Source organism: Mya arenaria, chromosome 4 (assembly GCF_026914265.1).
Source record: "Mya arenaria isolate MELC-2E11 chromosome 4, ASM2691426v1".
Lineage (NCBI taxonomy): Eukaryota > Metazoa > Mollusca > Bivalvia > Myida > Myidae > Mya > Mya arenaria.
Genome location: NC_069125.1, coordinates 15,521,091 through 15,539,201, shown reverse-complemented (window position 1 = coordinate 15,539,201; position 18,111 = coordinate 15,521,091).

Sequence of the window (18,111 nt, the reverse complement as noted above, 5' to 3'; positions counted from 1 at the left end):
CACTCCATATTCAACCTTTGAAATGTTTGTCTGGTAACACCAAGTATTTCGTTTTAATAGTGGCCTTGCATTATGATAAAACACTTATACAGGAGACTTAAAATGTATAAATTGTGCAGGAATTACTTTATGAATTAAGGAACACTTCATATCTGGACCAAAGAACACCTGAATCATCTGAATCAACAAAATGCTGTTAATATACCTAGATTAACTAGGACTAGTGCATTCAAGAGCTTAAACAAGCAATTTAGGTTGTTGCCAAGTTTTTATTTTTTTATTTGAATGCATTTTTATGTTAAATCATTTGTCTTTTGATCGAAATAAAAAAAGCATATGATTTGTGCACAGTTAATAGAAAGTTATTAGCCATTTTAAATGGGTTGTTTGAATGAATAGCTAATTGTCCACTTATTCTCCAGTTAAAATGGCTCCAAAATATTGCTACTGTTTTTTATCTGTAGGCAAATCACATGTTTTTGTTTTGTTTAAATCATTAAAATTAAGAATGTTTTTTGTTTTGTTTTGCATCAATCTTTATCAATAAGGACTACTAAATGGATGTCAGTTTGTTCAGTTCAAGAGTAAAATGAATTTGGACTTATTGGATTGTTTCAATCAATGTGAATTCATTCGAACTGCACAGAATTCTACAACACAAGGGGAATGTTGCTAGTAAAATATTCTTGCTCTCAGCTCAAAGGTCAAGGTCTAACATGGAGGTCATAATGGCCAACATGGAAGAGCATTCAAAATTTTTGTTGCAAAACATTCTTATTCTCAGCTCAAAGGTCAAGATCTAACATGGACCTCATGATGACCAACAAAGTAGGGAAATAGATATCTGTGTTGCAAAACATTTTTCTTCTCAGCCTAAAGGTTAAGGTCAAACATTGAGGTCACGATGACCAACAAAGAAGATCAATGGGAATGTGTGTTGCTAAGCATTCTATTCTCAGCTCAAAGGTCAATGTCAAAGTTGGAAGTTGTAATGGCCAACAAGGAAGAATAATGTAAATTTGTGTTGCAAAACATTCAGTATTCTTACCTCAAAGGTCAAACATGGAGGTCATGCTAATCACCAAGGAAGAGCAATGGAAATTTGTTTCGCAAACCTAAAGCTAAAGGACCAATGTCAAACTTAGAGGTCATGATGGCCAACAAGGAAGATCAATGGGAATTTGTGTCTCAAAACATTTTAATTCTAAGCTCAAGGGTCAAGGTCAAACATAAAGGTCATAATGGCCAACAAGGTAGAGCAATGGGAGTTTGTGTTGCAAGATATTCTAATTCTAAGCTCAAGGGTTAAGGTCTAGCATGGAGGTAAAGATGGCCGACAAGGAAGAGCAATGGGAATTTGTGTCTCAAAACATTCTAATTCTCAGCTCAAGGTCAAACATAAAGGTCATAATGGCCAACAAGGTAGAGCAAAGGAAAATTGTATTGCACAACACTCTAATTCTCACCAAGGTCAATGTGAAAATAGGAGGTCATGATTGCCAAGAAGGAAGAGCAATATGGGAATTCATGTTGCAAAATATTCTTATTCTCAGCTCAAACGTCAAGGTCAGAAATGGAGGTCATGATGTCCAAGATGAAGAGCAATGGGATTTTGTTGGCAAAACATTCGCATTCTCAGCTCAAAGATCAACTTTGGAAATAATGATGACCAACAAGAAGAGCAATTAAAATTTGTGTAGCAAAACATTCTTTTTCAGCTCAAAGGTCAAGGTCACTGTCTCTTCAGCGTGCTGTCCCTTCAGCAAAAACAAAGGACCCAGTTGGAAATAAGTGCTTGCACTTTTACGGGTTATCAGCAAGGTCTAAATAAATACATACATACATACACTTTGTCATAGCATGCTTGTTTGTCTCATCAACTGATATTATACGCGTGAATTTAAGGATTTTTTCCGTAAAATAATGTTCAATGTAAATGGATCGTTACAGATCACGATCGATTGTCACCGATGTTATATGTTAGAAATTGTTGTTATGAGCCAGGGCACCAGACCGATGATGCTTTGCGAACAACAACGTTAGATTTATCATCATCAAATCTCTGATGAATGAGAAAGCCAGGGCATTGTATCAATGAGATATCCTATGCGTAAACCTTACGCTGTTTAAAGCTGTACTCTCACAGATATACATTTTTTACAAAAAAATTATCATTGCGTAAATATCTGCAAATTAATGATAAAAGATAGCTGACAAAATATCAGACAGCAGTCTTTTTTAACTGGTTTCCATGGATTTTCGTAAAAAGTGGCTCGTTCCAAGACAAAAAATAAAAAAAAGTTGCCAAAACCTTCCATCTTTGAGAGTGCAGCTTTAAGAGAGCTTGTTCGCAGGTAAAGTTACGTGCAGAAATATTGTAACGATATTTTTGAAAAGGCAATTTACGCCTAAAACGGTTTTACGCCTGGAAATTCACGATCTTAAAGGGGCTGTCTCACGTATGATAAAATAGCGAAAAAAGGGAGAAAATTGTCGTATTTTTCCATTAAAAATGATTACTGGGTATGTCTACAAGGTAGAATTCATTCCTTATGCGTGATTGGCTAGTCGGTGTTATCACGTGATATTACCGAGGTAGGTGTATTGCTTAATTATGTCTCCCGATTAGAGTAAGCCTTTGTAGCTCAGTCAGTACGACGCTGGACTGCAACTTCGGCGACACTGGTTCGAACATTTTTTTTTACAATTTGGTTCTTTTTTACACTTATGATATCAAAGCGTAACACATTCTATTAGATAATTGTCCTGAGATTCGTTACAGAAAAAACATTTTTTGGTGCCAATACGCGAGACAGCCCCTTTAAGCAGAACAATCGTTATTTAAGCCGGCCCATGAGTATAAAGTCTAAAGACTAAACATGAGCCTATAAATGCATGTTAATCAGTATCTGCACATGGGTTGTATTCAATTAGCAACTTAGAATGAACTTAAGTTTACGATTAGGAATAAAGCGTTTTGATTGGCCTGTAAATTTAGCTGACCAATAGGCTGAATGGACTCAATGAGACATGTTATTATTCTCATTTTGCAGAGTTCAAAAGAATATTATCTTTATAACATAGTCGAACCCCATTGGCTGAAACTCCCGGGAACCGGCAAAAATAAATCGACCCTCGGGAAATTCGAGCCAAGCGCAAATGCTTATTTACAGTTCAGAGAAATCGGTCCTTTTTTTTATCTTGTTCGAGCAAATGAGGAATTCGTGCCAAGCGAGTTCGAGCCAACGAAGTTCGACTGTAATGTTGATAAATCATTTTGTATTTTGCAAAATAAGGTTGAAGTAACTGGACTAAATGAAATAAGAGCATGAAGATACTTAAACATGTTACGCTTATGATTTTTGGAGAAACTAGGGCGAGGTACTGAGGCGGGCTACTGGGGGATAGTGCATTTCGTTGTTTAACAATTTGTTAAATGGAAATAAAAAATAAAACACAACTTTAATGCCGATGTGACACAGGTTTTAAACTAATTAAACTAATCTATCTAAGTACAAAACATTCAATTCGTATACAACTTCATCAATTAAGCGGGGTCAATTAAACTATACGTGGGAATGTCTCAAATTCAACTTATATATCATCTATGTCATTAATCAATGTCGCGTTTAATTCTGGTTTTTGTTCATAAAAATGTAAATTAATTCGTATTTTCTGATTCATAATATGCAAATTGGATGACTACATATGTGAAACATATTATAATAAAACATATTGTGTATGTCAAAGGATTTTTTTGTTGTTTGCATTTAAAGTTGACCCAATTCAAAAGACAGACAATTTCTCAGAAATTATTATATCATCTTTTAAAGCTGCACCCTCACAGATAGACCGTTTTATAATGTTTTTTGTTTGCCTCAGAATGAGCCAATGCTTGCGTTAATATCTGAGAACCAGTGACATAAGACTGCTGACAAAGGATAAGATCGCATTTTTTTCATATTCATGCTCGAAAATTGATGTTTTATGCCGAAAAACTCATCTGTCTTCAAGCGTAAGTAATGATTTTAGCCACAAAACTCGAATTTTCGAACGTAAATATTTAACACTGCCATCTGATATTTTGTCACCAGTCTAAGGACAAAATATAAAAAAAAGTTGTCTAAACGGTAAATCTGTGAGAGAGCAGCCTTAAAAGTAAATTTAAAGGGATGCCTTCACATTCCTTCCTTCACAAAAAAAAAATCAATATTTAAAAAAAAAAATCAGTAACATTTCGAAATCCATCTTTTGAAATTAAATTTAAAGGGACACGTTTATATGGGCACATTTAACGAAAAAACTCAATGCAATAAAATATCAAAAAATCAATAAAGTTTCCAGATTTATCTTTTTAAAGTAAATTTAAACGATCACGCCTTTAGGGTCAGACTTCGAAATAAGAAAAAAAGTCAATAAAAATCGAGTTGAATGTCAACAAACTGCATATTTCAATGACAGAACATCATTGAAAGTTCAATTTAGAGCTTTGCTGTTAATAAGCAACAACAATGCGAGAGAAAAGAATGATTTAGCAAAGAGCGAAAGTAACGCTATTAAAATTTGAATGATTTTAGGCATAGAAATTCTGTTCATATGAGTTTACAGTCTACCAGTTGCTGTCTGGAGTGTGGCCATAACAATCAGTAAAATAAACAATTTCTAAAACGCTTTAAACAAAGAAATGTTTACAACATAAAATATTTGAACGAACCCTTTTAAAAGTATGACACAAACTCTTAACTTGCTTAAACTGTGTACGTGAATATTTTTGGATGTTAATGCTCCGATTGTCAATTTAATATAGTTAACATATGAAAATTCAAATTACCGCATGGTGTTGATTGCTATATGGGACAAAGTGAGTTAGAGCTAACGTCAAATGACCATAAAAATAGGTTTAGATATTTAATATAGTGAACATATGAAAATTCAAATTACCCCATGGTGTTGATTGCTATATGGGACAAAGTGAGTTAGAGCTAACGTCAAATGACCATAAAAGTAGGTTTAGGTGTTTAATATAACGAACATATGTACATTAAAAATACCCAATGGTGGTGATTGCTATATGGGACAAAGTGAGTTAGAGCTTACGTCAAATGACCATAAAAGTAGGTTTAAATGTTTAAATTAAAATTACCCCATGTTGTTGATTGCTATGTGGGATGAAGCGAGTTAGAGCTAACGTCAAATGACCATAAAAATAGGTTTAGATATTTAATATAGCGAACATATGTAAATTCAAATAACCCCATGGTGCAGATTGCTATATGGGACAAAGTGAGTTAGAGCTAACGTCAAATGACCATAAAAATAGGTTTAGATATTTAATATAGCGAACATATGTAAATTCAAATACCCCATGGTGCAGATTGCTATAAGTGACAAAGTGAGTTAAAGCTTACGTCAACTGACCATAAAAATATGTTTAGATATTTAATATAGCGAACATTAATTAAAATTACCCAATGGTGTTGATTGCTATGTGGGACGAAATGAACGAGTGCTTTACCAAATAAGGAAAACAATAGAATTGCATACAATGGTTTTTGATAACATTTGTTATTTGCTGTTCCTCTGACAGATATATTGCTTCATTTGAGGAGTCGAAAATATGATCCCAATTACCGTCTGCAAAAAAGAAGAAACAATAATAGTTTTGATCAATTGTTTTGTATCATAATTCGAACTATTGTAAACGCGCATACCCAGGATATTGGGGCCATGTTACAAACGAGTATACGACAAAAACACCTTAAGATCATTAATTTCAGCAAACTATTTATTAAGTGTCACAAATAAAAATGTCAAGTTTGCTTGCAAAATCAAACAAACTTTACAAAAACAGACAAATAAAGCAATCAGATTCGAAATGTATATTATAACTACCCAGAAATGGCAATTCGAAAAAACGATCGTACAACCCGGGCGTTGATAAAATGACTCCATAATGTTAATATCTAAAAGGTCCATAGGTACAAAGTTTGAGGTCCCTGGACCCGGCTTTCTTCAGATATTTGTCGGAAACAGATTTTCAGCTCGAGGTCACCACGACCATAAACACTGACCCACTGACCTCAAATTCAATAGGGTTCATCTATTGATCATTACAAGGTACATTGAGGTACCTGGGCCCACATTGAATTCCTAGTTATTGACCTTGACCTTTGACCCACTGACCTCAAAATTAATAGGGTTCATCTGCTGTTCATGAAGAACCTGTCTACCATGCATGAAGTCCGAGGACCCAGCATTCTTTAGTTATTTTGTTAAGATCTAAAATGTCCTATGTTACATCTAAAAGGTCCTACATTATTTATTGTATACATTTAAATGTGAATAAATAAAAAAATCAGTATTAATTCAATTTTCGTATGTTTACTTTCCATAGTTTGAAAAGTTTGCTTAAAGGTCCCTCTAGCGTCACCGCAGCTTAAATGTTTTTCTGACGTCATTGGTCCAGAGTCTTGCTGTGTCATAGACTGTTTAATATGTTCATTGGACTACAAATAATAGGATCCACTTAACATGCCAGTATACGTATTTAACTTTCCATATAAAACAGAAACCCTTTCACGGGCTGCGCCCTCATATTTCGGGCTATCCTACATTGTGTTGTACGTACAAAACTATAAAACTATCATATTTATAAAGTGCTGTTCATTTTATCAACGCACGAACAATTGTTTTTTTCAAATATTCATTTTTGAGTAATCAAAATATTTATTTCAAAACTAAGAGCTTCATTGGTCAGTTAATGCAAACTTTATAAAATTTTGATTTCGCATGTAACCCTCTCAATTCCATTTGTGACCCTTTGACACTTAATATTCAATTAAAATTCTTGATCTTTCGATATCATTTGGTCACTAACTTATATCATTTCAGCTTTCTTAAGCACATGCCCCGAAAGTGATGTTGCTAAAACGAAAACAAGGTACAATAGTCATTCGTAATGGAAAACCAGTTGTCCTTGTAGATAAAATTGTTTTAAAAGCGATATCAATTTCCCATGAATGTATCATCGCTAAAACCACGACCCGAGGCAAGGATAATATCTATATATATATGCAACCGTTTCACGAAAACAACAGCAAAACACCATCTCAATGGTTATCTTGACCGAAATCGGCGAGTTTTTACTTGCAAAAAAGTAATAACGCGATGTAACAATTACGTACCACTAGTTTTTTTCTTTGATCGATTTCGAATGCCGAAGGCGAAATGAAACTAATTGTATACCGAATGTCGTTTTGTTTTCAATAAGAACATATTTGAATTAAAATTCCCCACTTACAAATATGTATAAACTCAATGAGCAAGTATGATAAAGAAGAAGAGGAAGAAGAAGAGGAGGAGGAGGAGGAAGAAGAAGAAGAAGAAAGAGAAGAAGAAGAAGTTTATGTATAGGTGCTAGGTGTGGAGTTAATGATTGATAAGGGCTCGTTTGCTACCCTCTTTTCTCTCTCTCGGCCCTCCTTAGTCATTACAGCTGCACTCTCACACATTTGTCTTATTTTTATTTTTGTCTTGTAATGAGTTAAAATATTACAAGAATGTCCGGAAATTAGTGCAATAAGAAAGCAGACTAAAGATAAGACCGCAGCTTTTCATATTTATAGTCGAAAATTGATGTTTTATGCATGGATAAAAGCGTTACTAAGGCTTTAAAAAAAGGGGGTTTTCGAACAAATATCATGTGTTCTCTTGAGCCATCTTAAATGACTGAATTGAAGGCATTTATACCCAAATCAGCTGATTCAGAGAAAAACGTTTATAATATGGCAAATATAAAAATCTACCAGAGTGCAGCTTTAAGATTTTACCTAATATCTTCTTTCTATTACAAAGCCTACAGCGTAAAACTGAACAGATAACGTCATGACGTCATTTGTACAAATTAACGTTCGCGCGTCTTTGTCGTCCATAGCAACGTCGCTATGTATCCTCATGTTAAAATACAATCGTAAACACACTTTTAAATTAGAAATTTTTGGTACAAACTAAAATAAATCTTTCATAATGAGCCTTAAACGTCGAGCTCACAATGTTTGCACCGTCGGGACGCAGGCGGGGATATTTGACACGCGGCCGGTCGCCGGCTACATTGTGGACCTGCTCGAGAAATGTTACGAGATCCACAAAGTTTTCACGCGCTGTAAGGCGGACCTGGAACGTGGAAGAGAGGTGGGGACATTTTGCCAGTTATAGATTAAAATTTTGTTAATTTCATGTATATTCTTCCTGGTATCCTAACTACACAACCTAATTTACAATGCTTTTTATTTCATACCGTACATTAACATTATATAATAGCTGTGTAGATTAGTATTATTATTATTATTATTATTATTATTATTATTATTGTTATTATTATTATTATTATTATTATTATTATTATTATTATTATTATTTATTGTTGTTAGTGCTGTTTTTGTTGTTGTTGTTGTTGTCGTCTTTGTTGTTGTTGTTATTGTTGTTGCTGTTGTTATTGTTGTCGTCGTCATCGTCATCGTCATCATCATCATCATCATCATCATCATCATCATCATCAGTATACTCATCATCATCATCATCATCATCATCATCATTATCATCATCATCAGTATACTCATCATCATCATCATCATCATCATCATCATCATCATCATCATCATCATCATCTTAGTATTACCATCATTATTATTTTAAAAATCGTTACCAACACCAACTCTTTCACCTCATCTACCACAACGAATATCTCTGGACAGCAACATGACAATTATCACAACAGTTGAACGCGTTCTGATGATGATCATGATTGTTTCTAGGTACTCAGTGAACACGAGCAGTCGCTGACAAACCTCCAGTCGGCCCTGGACACGTTCGGCAATTCCGTGGACGTCCTGGGCGTCCGTGTGTCGCAGGAAAACCTCTCTGTGATCAAGGTCAACGGCCAGGTTGACGCCCTCAAGCGCGACATTGGTATTTGGTTTCCATTATAGCACAAGAATTGCTATTGTTGCAGACTATTCTGCTATTAAAGTAATGAATATAGAAGTGTTGGGAATCGGTTTCCGTTTGACTATCGATAATCGGTTTCACTCAAATAACCGAATATCGATAGTACAATCGGTTTTGACAATACCTTTACGTATTGTAGTTTTATTCTTGTTTAAGAGCTCTTTATCTTTAACTATGTTCATTTTATGTGTACGTTTCAAGTGATTTAGTGTTGTTGCTGCTTTCGGTCTTATTATTAACGATAATAACAGAACACTTCCGGATAAATAAATGAACTCAAAGGAGAAAAATGGCGGAATTAAACCGAACGCAAACAAAGAGAGGAAAGAAGAAAAAACCACTCGCCGGTTGAATCAATGATCGATTATGTCAAAATGCAATTGATTGTCGTCGATTTCAGGCCCAACCAATCAATTTTCGATAATATTCGATCATCGGAAGATCACACGAATAAAGTCATTTTCCATGTTTGATTTCCGCCAAACTTTTCATGAAAACATATTAATATCATGAATATGGAGCAAATACATTAATTTCATGATTAAATAATTAATCATTTGTGGATTAATTAATGTTCTTGTCAAAAAAACGATGTTTTTTATTATTTGATGGAGTGACTATTTGTTGTTTGCTGTTGACTCGGTAAAATTTGAGAAACTATCTAAATGCTGCCGTTACACATGCTTTAAAGCTGCACGCTCACAGATTGACCGTTTTACATTTTTTTGTCTTGGAAAGTGCAAATTTTAGCGTAAATATCTGCGAACCAATGATAGAAGATTGTTAACAAAAACTTAGATTGTAGATTTTCATATTTCCGTTCAAAATTTAATGTTTTATGGCTTAAACCGTTACTAACTCTTTAAGAAAAAGGCATAAAAAACAATTTTTGAACTTAATTATGAAAACTCTGCTATCTTGTTTTTTTGTCAGCAGTCTTGTATCATTGGTTTCCATGGATTTTCGCAAAAATTGGCTCGTTCCAAGACAAAAAAAAAAAGTTGTCAAAACGTTCAATCTGTGTGAGTGCAGCTTTTAAGAGACTAGACACCAGATGATATATTTGCAAGAAAAAATAACAAAAGTGTCAGCGTTGTGTACAACGCATTAAATCATACTGATGTATTACATCACTTAAGACATATGCATCTTTCGCAGATTTTGCGTTTTTTTCCTATTCCAATTCGAAATCTACTGTGGTTGTCTACCACGTAAATACTAGTAAATTTAATAAAAAAAAGTATATAATATCTGTAAAATATCTACACTCCTAAACAAAAAATAATTTAAACTGGGAAACCATCATGCGCTATTGTTAAACGGGGAAACTCAGATGAGACAGAAATATGATTGTTGCTTTTGTTTTTTTAATCATGGAAAACGATGTATTATCGGCCTCCTACTAGTTCGCATTGCCAATTCTAGGCTTGTCTTCGTGTATAGTCCCTTTAACATAGGAAGGGCGACAACAAGAAGAAGAATGCTCTCAATATCACTATCAGTATTGCTTTCCCCTGCTAGTTACGCTCTCTCGGTAGCTGATTTCTGCTATTTCGTATTTTCGCCGCGAAAGAGGTTATGGTAGTACTCGACCAACATTATAGTTTCATGTTATGTTTCTGAAACAAACTATTAAACAACTCCCTTTTCAACCCAATACAAGAGTTATTTGAAAGCAACCAAGAGAAAGAACTGGCGTGAATAGAATTTAAACGGAGTATTAAAGTTGCTTTATTACTCCCAAATAAGATTTACCACAATTAATAGAATTGTTTAAATATACCAGGAAGGATGGATAAATGAAGGATTCCGAGATTTATTTGAAAGAAATGTGCAGAAGATACGGTGTTTCTACCTTATGAGACTAAAGTAGAATCACTGTAAATCTTTAAGCATTCACCAATCATTTAATATTTTGGGGTTTTCAGCTATCAAATACACTATAACAATCTTCTTATCAGTAATTAATATTTTCCATAAATGCATTTTAAAGTAAGTAGTTAAATATTTATCACTCAAATTTTATCTTTGTTATACATGTGTATGTATTGATTTCTAATAAAAGTGCCACTTTAAGCAGTTTAAACATGCGACAATTTTTGCTGAAAATGTCGTAAATGTTTAAATACAAACTCGGCAAAAAGAATATCTTGCGACATGACATTATAACTGAAAACACTTGTATGCCTTAAAAGATTCTTACTCGGCTACCATATTCGAAATGATTTATTGTAAATGACAATGTTTTTTGAAAAGGTAAAGTATCGTGCTTGTTTCACTGATACATCTCAAATAAATTTTGACTGGCAGAGGAGAAACGTTCCCGACTTCAGCGACGAGGGTCTGAGTTTTACCACTTCGCGTCACGTGCCGACCACATCCGGGAGCTGCGCGCCGAGAGGGGTACGTCTTATCCAATCATGTACTGTAGAGGCATAGGCTGCATTATATTTTCCCTTTTTTGTTCGCCAATGAAATCACTGTCTTGCGTTTGAAATTTTAAAATTATTTCTTGTAAAATGCCCAGAAGCCTTGATATGAAAAAAATAAGTCAGTTATGTTTCCTGTATGCGATTTTCATAACAGACGCATTGTGTAAGTGTCAAAATAGGTCAAACTGTAAATTTGTTATCATTCAAACTTTGACTTTTATGGAACAAATCACGGCGCTCGCTACGCTCACTCGCGATATATTCCATAAAATTAAAAACATGAATGATAACTATTGCTTATCAATCACATATTGTTATACTATTTGTTCATTTTAAACTATATAAATTGTAATAAGAATGTCTCAAAGACTGTTCAATAATAACCTTGCTCAATAAACCTGAACTTTTCAAGTCATAAAACTAGATAAATGAGAACAATTGCATTTGCCATTAAAAAATTGGATGCACAAATACTGTCGAAAAACAAACAATCAAATGGTTTTTGAGGAAACATTTTTTCGTATCCGATCCTTGTGTTATTATGATTATTTTTTATTTTTAGAAACAGTGAATTATTTAGAAATGGAAGTAGGGGTCATAAACATATACATCGGTCCGTCCCGTTTTATTCCGGTCCGCAAAAGACCCGTGTCACTATCTTCATTGTCAATGTCTCATCAACCTTCTCAACCAGTTTGCTTTATTTGTATTTAACCTAATACAGTCAAAGAATAGTGAGAACAACGAAGGTGCAAATGTCATCCTTAAGATTAACTCCAACCAAAACATACTGATGTGTATGCAATTATCATATTTCTCTTTTTTAGAGCTTCTGCAGATGCAGCTTCAGCGGGTAAATGCGGATATAGAGGCAAGGTACGAGTCGGCCTTCGAGGCCCAGGAGAAACTGGCCGCCACCGAGGTATTTACCGCCGTTCCATTCTCTTGCATTACCGTGTGTTGTCTTGCCTTGTCTTTCTTTGCCATCCCTTCACTTTTCCCTGCCGTGCCCTGCCCTGCCCTGCCCTGCCCTGCCCTGCCCTGCCCTGCCCTGCCCTGCCCTGCCCTGCCCTGCCGTGCCGTGCCGTGCCGTGCCGTGCCGTGCCGTGCCGTGCCGTGCCGTGCCCTGCCCTGCCCTGCCCTGCCCTGCCCTGCCCTGCCCTGCCCTGCCCTGCCCTGCCCTGCCCTGCCCTGCCCTGCCCTGCCCTGCCCTGCCCTGCCCTGCCCTGTATTGTCGTGAACTTCTCTGCCCTGCGCTGCCCTGCCCTGCCCTGTATTGTCGTGCACTTCTCTGCCCTGCGCTGCCCTGCCCTGCCCTGTATTGTCGTGCACTTCTCTGCCCTGCCCTGCCCTGCCCTGCCCTGCCCTGCACTGCACTGCCCTGCCATGCCCTGTATTGTCGTGCACTTCTCTGCCCTGCGCTGCCCTGTCCTGCCGTGCCCTGTATTGTCGTGCACTTCCCTGCCCTGCGCTGCCCTGCCCTGCCCTGCCCTGCCCTGCCCTGCCCTGCCCTGCCTTGTATTGTCGTGTACTTCTCTGCCCTGCGCTGCCCTGCCCTGCCCTGCCCTGACCTGTATTGTCGTGCACTTCCCTGCCCTGCGCTGCCCTGCGCTGCCCCACCCTGCCCTGCCCTGCCCTGTATTGTCGTGCACTTCTCTGCCGTGCCCTGCCGTGCCCTGCCCTGCCCTGCCCTGTATTGTCGTGCACTTCCCTGCCCTGCGCTGCCCTGCCCTGCCCTGTATGGTCGTGCACTTCTCTGCCCTGCCCTGCCGTGCCCTGCCCTGCATTTACTTCTCTTCCATTCCCTTCCGTTCCCTTCTATTTCAGACCTAATACACTCCGACAGCAGCTTTTAAGCGCAACGCACCGCAAATAAAATCGGATTTATAATTGTGAAATAATCCACCTCATTATTTGATTCCAATCTGGATATCCAGTGTCCTAAAGCTTCCACGAAGCCCCAACTAAAACTTTAAAAAGCCAAATCTTAACCTAATGCTTTAAATAATCTGAATATGCATGAGTTCGATAGACAATATGTGTCGACGGATTTTGTAATTCCTGAGTTTCCTCAGGGATTTCGACTTTTTATTTCAATAAGCCTATCAGAAAGAGATATTTGGGACCTTGATCAGTCTTTCAAAATGAGGCCCTGGCATTGTTCTTTTTATCAAGACTATTTGCTGCTCAGGCATTGTGAATTTTTCACCCAATCCATAAGTTGCATGAGGCCCGTCTGACCGAACGAGTTGAGAATATGTTAAGCTGGAAGGAAAAACGTTTACGACGAGGCCCTGGTAGTTAACTAATATCCATTGCCTTATTATTGTATATTCCCCACCCAGGAGTTACGTGAGGCCCGTCAAGCCGACCAGAAACAATCTCTGGAGGAACTGGCTGCGAAAACCGAGGGGTTCGAAGCCGCTAAGTGGAACCTGTTGGACCCAAACACGCGTAAGATCCATCTCTCAAACACAACGTGTTTTATGTAATTTAAAATCTGTAAAATATTTTATTGGTTCCAAAGATCATGTTTGGCCTTTATTCACTAATGTTAGACTAAAGACTCAAAGTGAAAATCTTATTTTTATTGTTACACTAGAATATTGGTGGAGTAAACAACTTAATATATTTTATTATCAAAAGAACGGTATACAATGTGTTTTTTTTATTGTATATAACATCGCATATGTGAAAACCAGGCCCAGACATCACGTGAATATGAACTCAGTCATCCGTTCACAAACTATTATTCATAAACATCATTTTTGAATCTTAAAATGAAACAAATTTTCAATATCAACATTCAGTTTGAATTGTTTTATCGAAGTATCCAACGCACCTCTCAAAAAGGTGACCCGAGCTCGAATCCCGGCCTGAGTTTGGTTTGTGGTCACCAAACCGGAAATGTGGGTTTTCTCTGGATAGTCCGGTTCCTCGAACAACACAACATCCCTACCCGCGTTACATAAGCCAACGAGATTGATTGATAATTGTAAAAGTTGTATTTACGAGTTAAAGAACATTTAATTTTATAACAATATAACATACTATGTATCGTATTTTTATGACTATTTGTCGTAGTTTTACGGCCATTTGTCGTAGTTTTACGGCCATTTGTCGTTGTTTTATGATTATCAGCCGTATTTTTACGACTATCAGCCGTATTTTTACGACTATCAGCCGTAGTTTTACGACTATCTGTTGTAGTTTTAAGACTGTGAATAAGTTATAACATTCCCCAGGTACACTGGACATGCTACCTATCTACGTATCGCCTGCCAGATTCCGAGAGATGGAGATGGAGATAGAACAAATGAAACAACATGTAAGTTGGTTCTGGTTATAGTAGGGGCGTGGCTATAGCTGGAAACATTTGGAATAAAGAGGCGTGTTTATTGTTGGGAATATGTGTCATGTAGGGACGTGGTTGAAGTTGGAAACATTTGGTTTGAAGGGGCGTGGCTATACATATGCTCAGAAGAAAAAGTTTAGTCAGTACTTCTACTTTGTCAAATAATTTTCGGAAATAAGACTATAACGTAAACACATTTGACTTACCACATAGTTTATTTAATATCCAACATTTGTTAACAATTTAACCAGACAATACCAGCTGATTCTAGTATTTTACACGTCATATTTAGCATAGGGATCCAAATGAAAAATTCTGTCGATGTCAATATCTAGTGTGGGCATCCCTCGATTTAATAACAGCAACACACCGGTGTCTCATGCTGTTTATTAGTGTTCTAATAACGTGAAGTGGTATTCTCGCCTATTCCTCCTGTAAAGCCCGCTCAAGGTCCGCAACGTTATTGACGTCATTACTGCTACGTACTTTACGTCCAAGGTAATCCCACATATGCTCGATCGGTGAGAGATCAGGTGATTTTGCAGGCATATCAAGGGTTTCGATGTTGTGTCCAGCCAGAACGTTTTGTGTGTAACGTGCAGTGTGGCAGCGAGCGTTATCCTGCTGTAGAATATCAGCATGACGGTTGGCTATGTACGGTGCAACGACGGGAACAATGATTTCATCACAATAACGAACAGCATTTAGATTTCCACGTAATGTTTTAAGTTCTGTTTTCCCACTGTATAAAATCCCGCCCCATATCATAACACTTCCACCACCGTATCGATCACGTTGGATGACGTTAGCAGGATCCAGCCGTTCACCTTTGCGTCTCCATACAAGCACCCTGCCATCTGCCCCTTGCAGATTAAATTTGGATTCGTCTGTGAAAACGATCCTGTTCCATTGCCGTCTTATCCAGCCAAACGTTGGCGAGCCCAATTTAGACGTGCTATACGGTGACGCCCACTCAGCGGAATGCCAACGTAAGGGCGACGAGCGCGAAGTTGTGCGGTCTTCAAACGATTACGTGCGGTGAAAACCGAAATTCTGGTTCCTGTGGCAATTCTCAATCGATTTGCGATCTTCCGGGCAACCATGAAACGATGACGTCGAGATGACGTCACTATGTACCGATCTTCGCGTGGCGTCATTTTACGAGGTCTGCCTGACCGCGGCCTGTCCTTAACGCTGCCTGTTTGAATGAATCGTTCTTGCAGACGAAAAATAGTCCGTTCGTGAACACCAAAACGACGTGCGACGTCAGCTACGCGTATACCGGCTTCCAGCAATCCTAAAGCGATATTTCTGTTATCTAATGATAAGCCTGGGCGACGTCCCATGATTGTTGTCGATATTTTGTGTCCAGATTATTTCAATGTGACCACTACACTATTCATTTGATAAAATTGCCGACAAAATGACCATGCTGATTAACGTGTGCACGTGCACCACTTGAATTTCGAAAAAAATAGCAAAACTACTGTATGCAGTGGCAAATTAGGGATTAACCGATGTATTGATCATAAATAGGTCAACCACATGTTGTTTAGACGTATTAACTTAAACTATTTTCAAAATTGTTGACTTAGTTCAAAAATGAAAATACTGACTAAACTTTTTCTTCTGAGTATATATAAATATTAAATAATGTATGTGGTTTGTAGGGACGTGGTTATATATGGTAGTAATTGGTATATATGGGCGTAGTAGCAGTTAAGAACATTTGATTTTAATGGCAGTAGTTATAGTTGGTAGCATATGGTATATAGGGGCGTAATAGCAGTTGGGAACATTTGATTTGTATGGCAGTAGTTATAGTTGGTAGCATATGGTATATAGGGGCGTAATAGCAGTTGGGAACATTTGATTTGTATGGCAGTAGTTATAGTTGGTAACATATGGTATATAGGGGCGTAGTAGCAGTTGGGAACATTTGATTTGTATGGCAGTAGTTACTTATGGTATATAGGGGCGTATTCAAAGCTGGGAACATTTGATTTGTATTGCAGTAGTTATAGTTAGTAACATTTGGTATATAGGGGCGTAGTAGCCGTTGGGAACATTTGATTTGTATGGCAGTAGTTACTTATGGTATATAGGGGCGTATTCAAAGCTGGGAACATTTGATTTGTATTGCAGTAGTTATAGTTGGTAACATATGGTATATAGGGGCGTAATAGCAGTTGGGAACATTTGATTTGTATGGCAGTAGTTATAGTTGGTAACTTATGGTATATAGGGGCGTAGTTAAAGTTGGGAACATTTGGAGTGTAGGGGCGTAATCAAAGCTGGACACTTTTGGCATATAGAGGCGTATATGAACATTTGGTATGTATGGCAGTGGTTATAGTAGGGAATATTTGTTATGTAGGGGCGTTGTTATAGATATAAATATGTGGTATGTAGGGACGTGGTTATAGTTGGTAGCATTTGGTATATAGGGGCGTGGAAATAGTTGGGAACATTTGGTATATAGGGGCGTGGAAATAGTTAGGAACATTTGACATGTATTGCAGTGGTTATAGTAGGGAATATGTGTTATGTAGGGGCGTAGTTGTAGTTTGGAACATTTGGTTTGTAGTGACGTGGTTAAAGTTGGTAGCATTTAATATATATGGGCATGGTTATTATTGGTTACATTAGCCATTATGATTAGGTATATAGGGGCGAAGTTATAATTTGGATCGAAGAGATGATTAAGATGATTACTTTTCTTACAGCAAACGTCGCTAACGCGCCGCGTGCAACTGCAGATGGATGAGAGGGAGTTTCTCCGGCAAACTGCACGTGAGATCATCAGCCGTGTGCAGACGCTCGAAAAACAGGTAAAAACAGTGTTTTTCCGCCCATTTATTCCGAATTGTATGTGGACATGTATTTATGAAATTATTTTATCACTGCGTAGTATTCCCACTTATTTTCTTAAGTTTATTTTATAACTATTTTTATTCGCTCTAGTTGAAAAGTAAAGAGAATAATCGGTTAAAGGGGCATTTATTTTTTGAGAAATGTCATGGTCTACTTTTACGACAAAACAACCAATCATTACATATAATACTGCACAATTTCCCCTCAGTATATTATTTGCATCGTATAGCAGAAATAGCTAGTGAGCTTTATTTTAAGCCCATTTTACATCCCCTCAGGTTCGCAAGGAGACTGGCGACCATGGCTGGGAATCGCCCATGACCCGGGAGCCCAACTGGCTGCCTGACATGACCACACCTACTCTCTGGAACATGACCCCGCCCCTCACTCCCGACCAAGTCACGTGGATACGCGACCGCAACACTCGCAGACCGTCCGCCACGC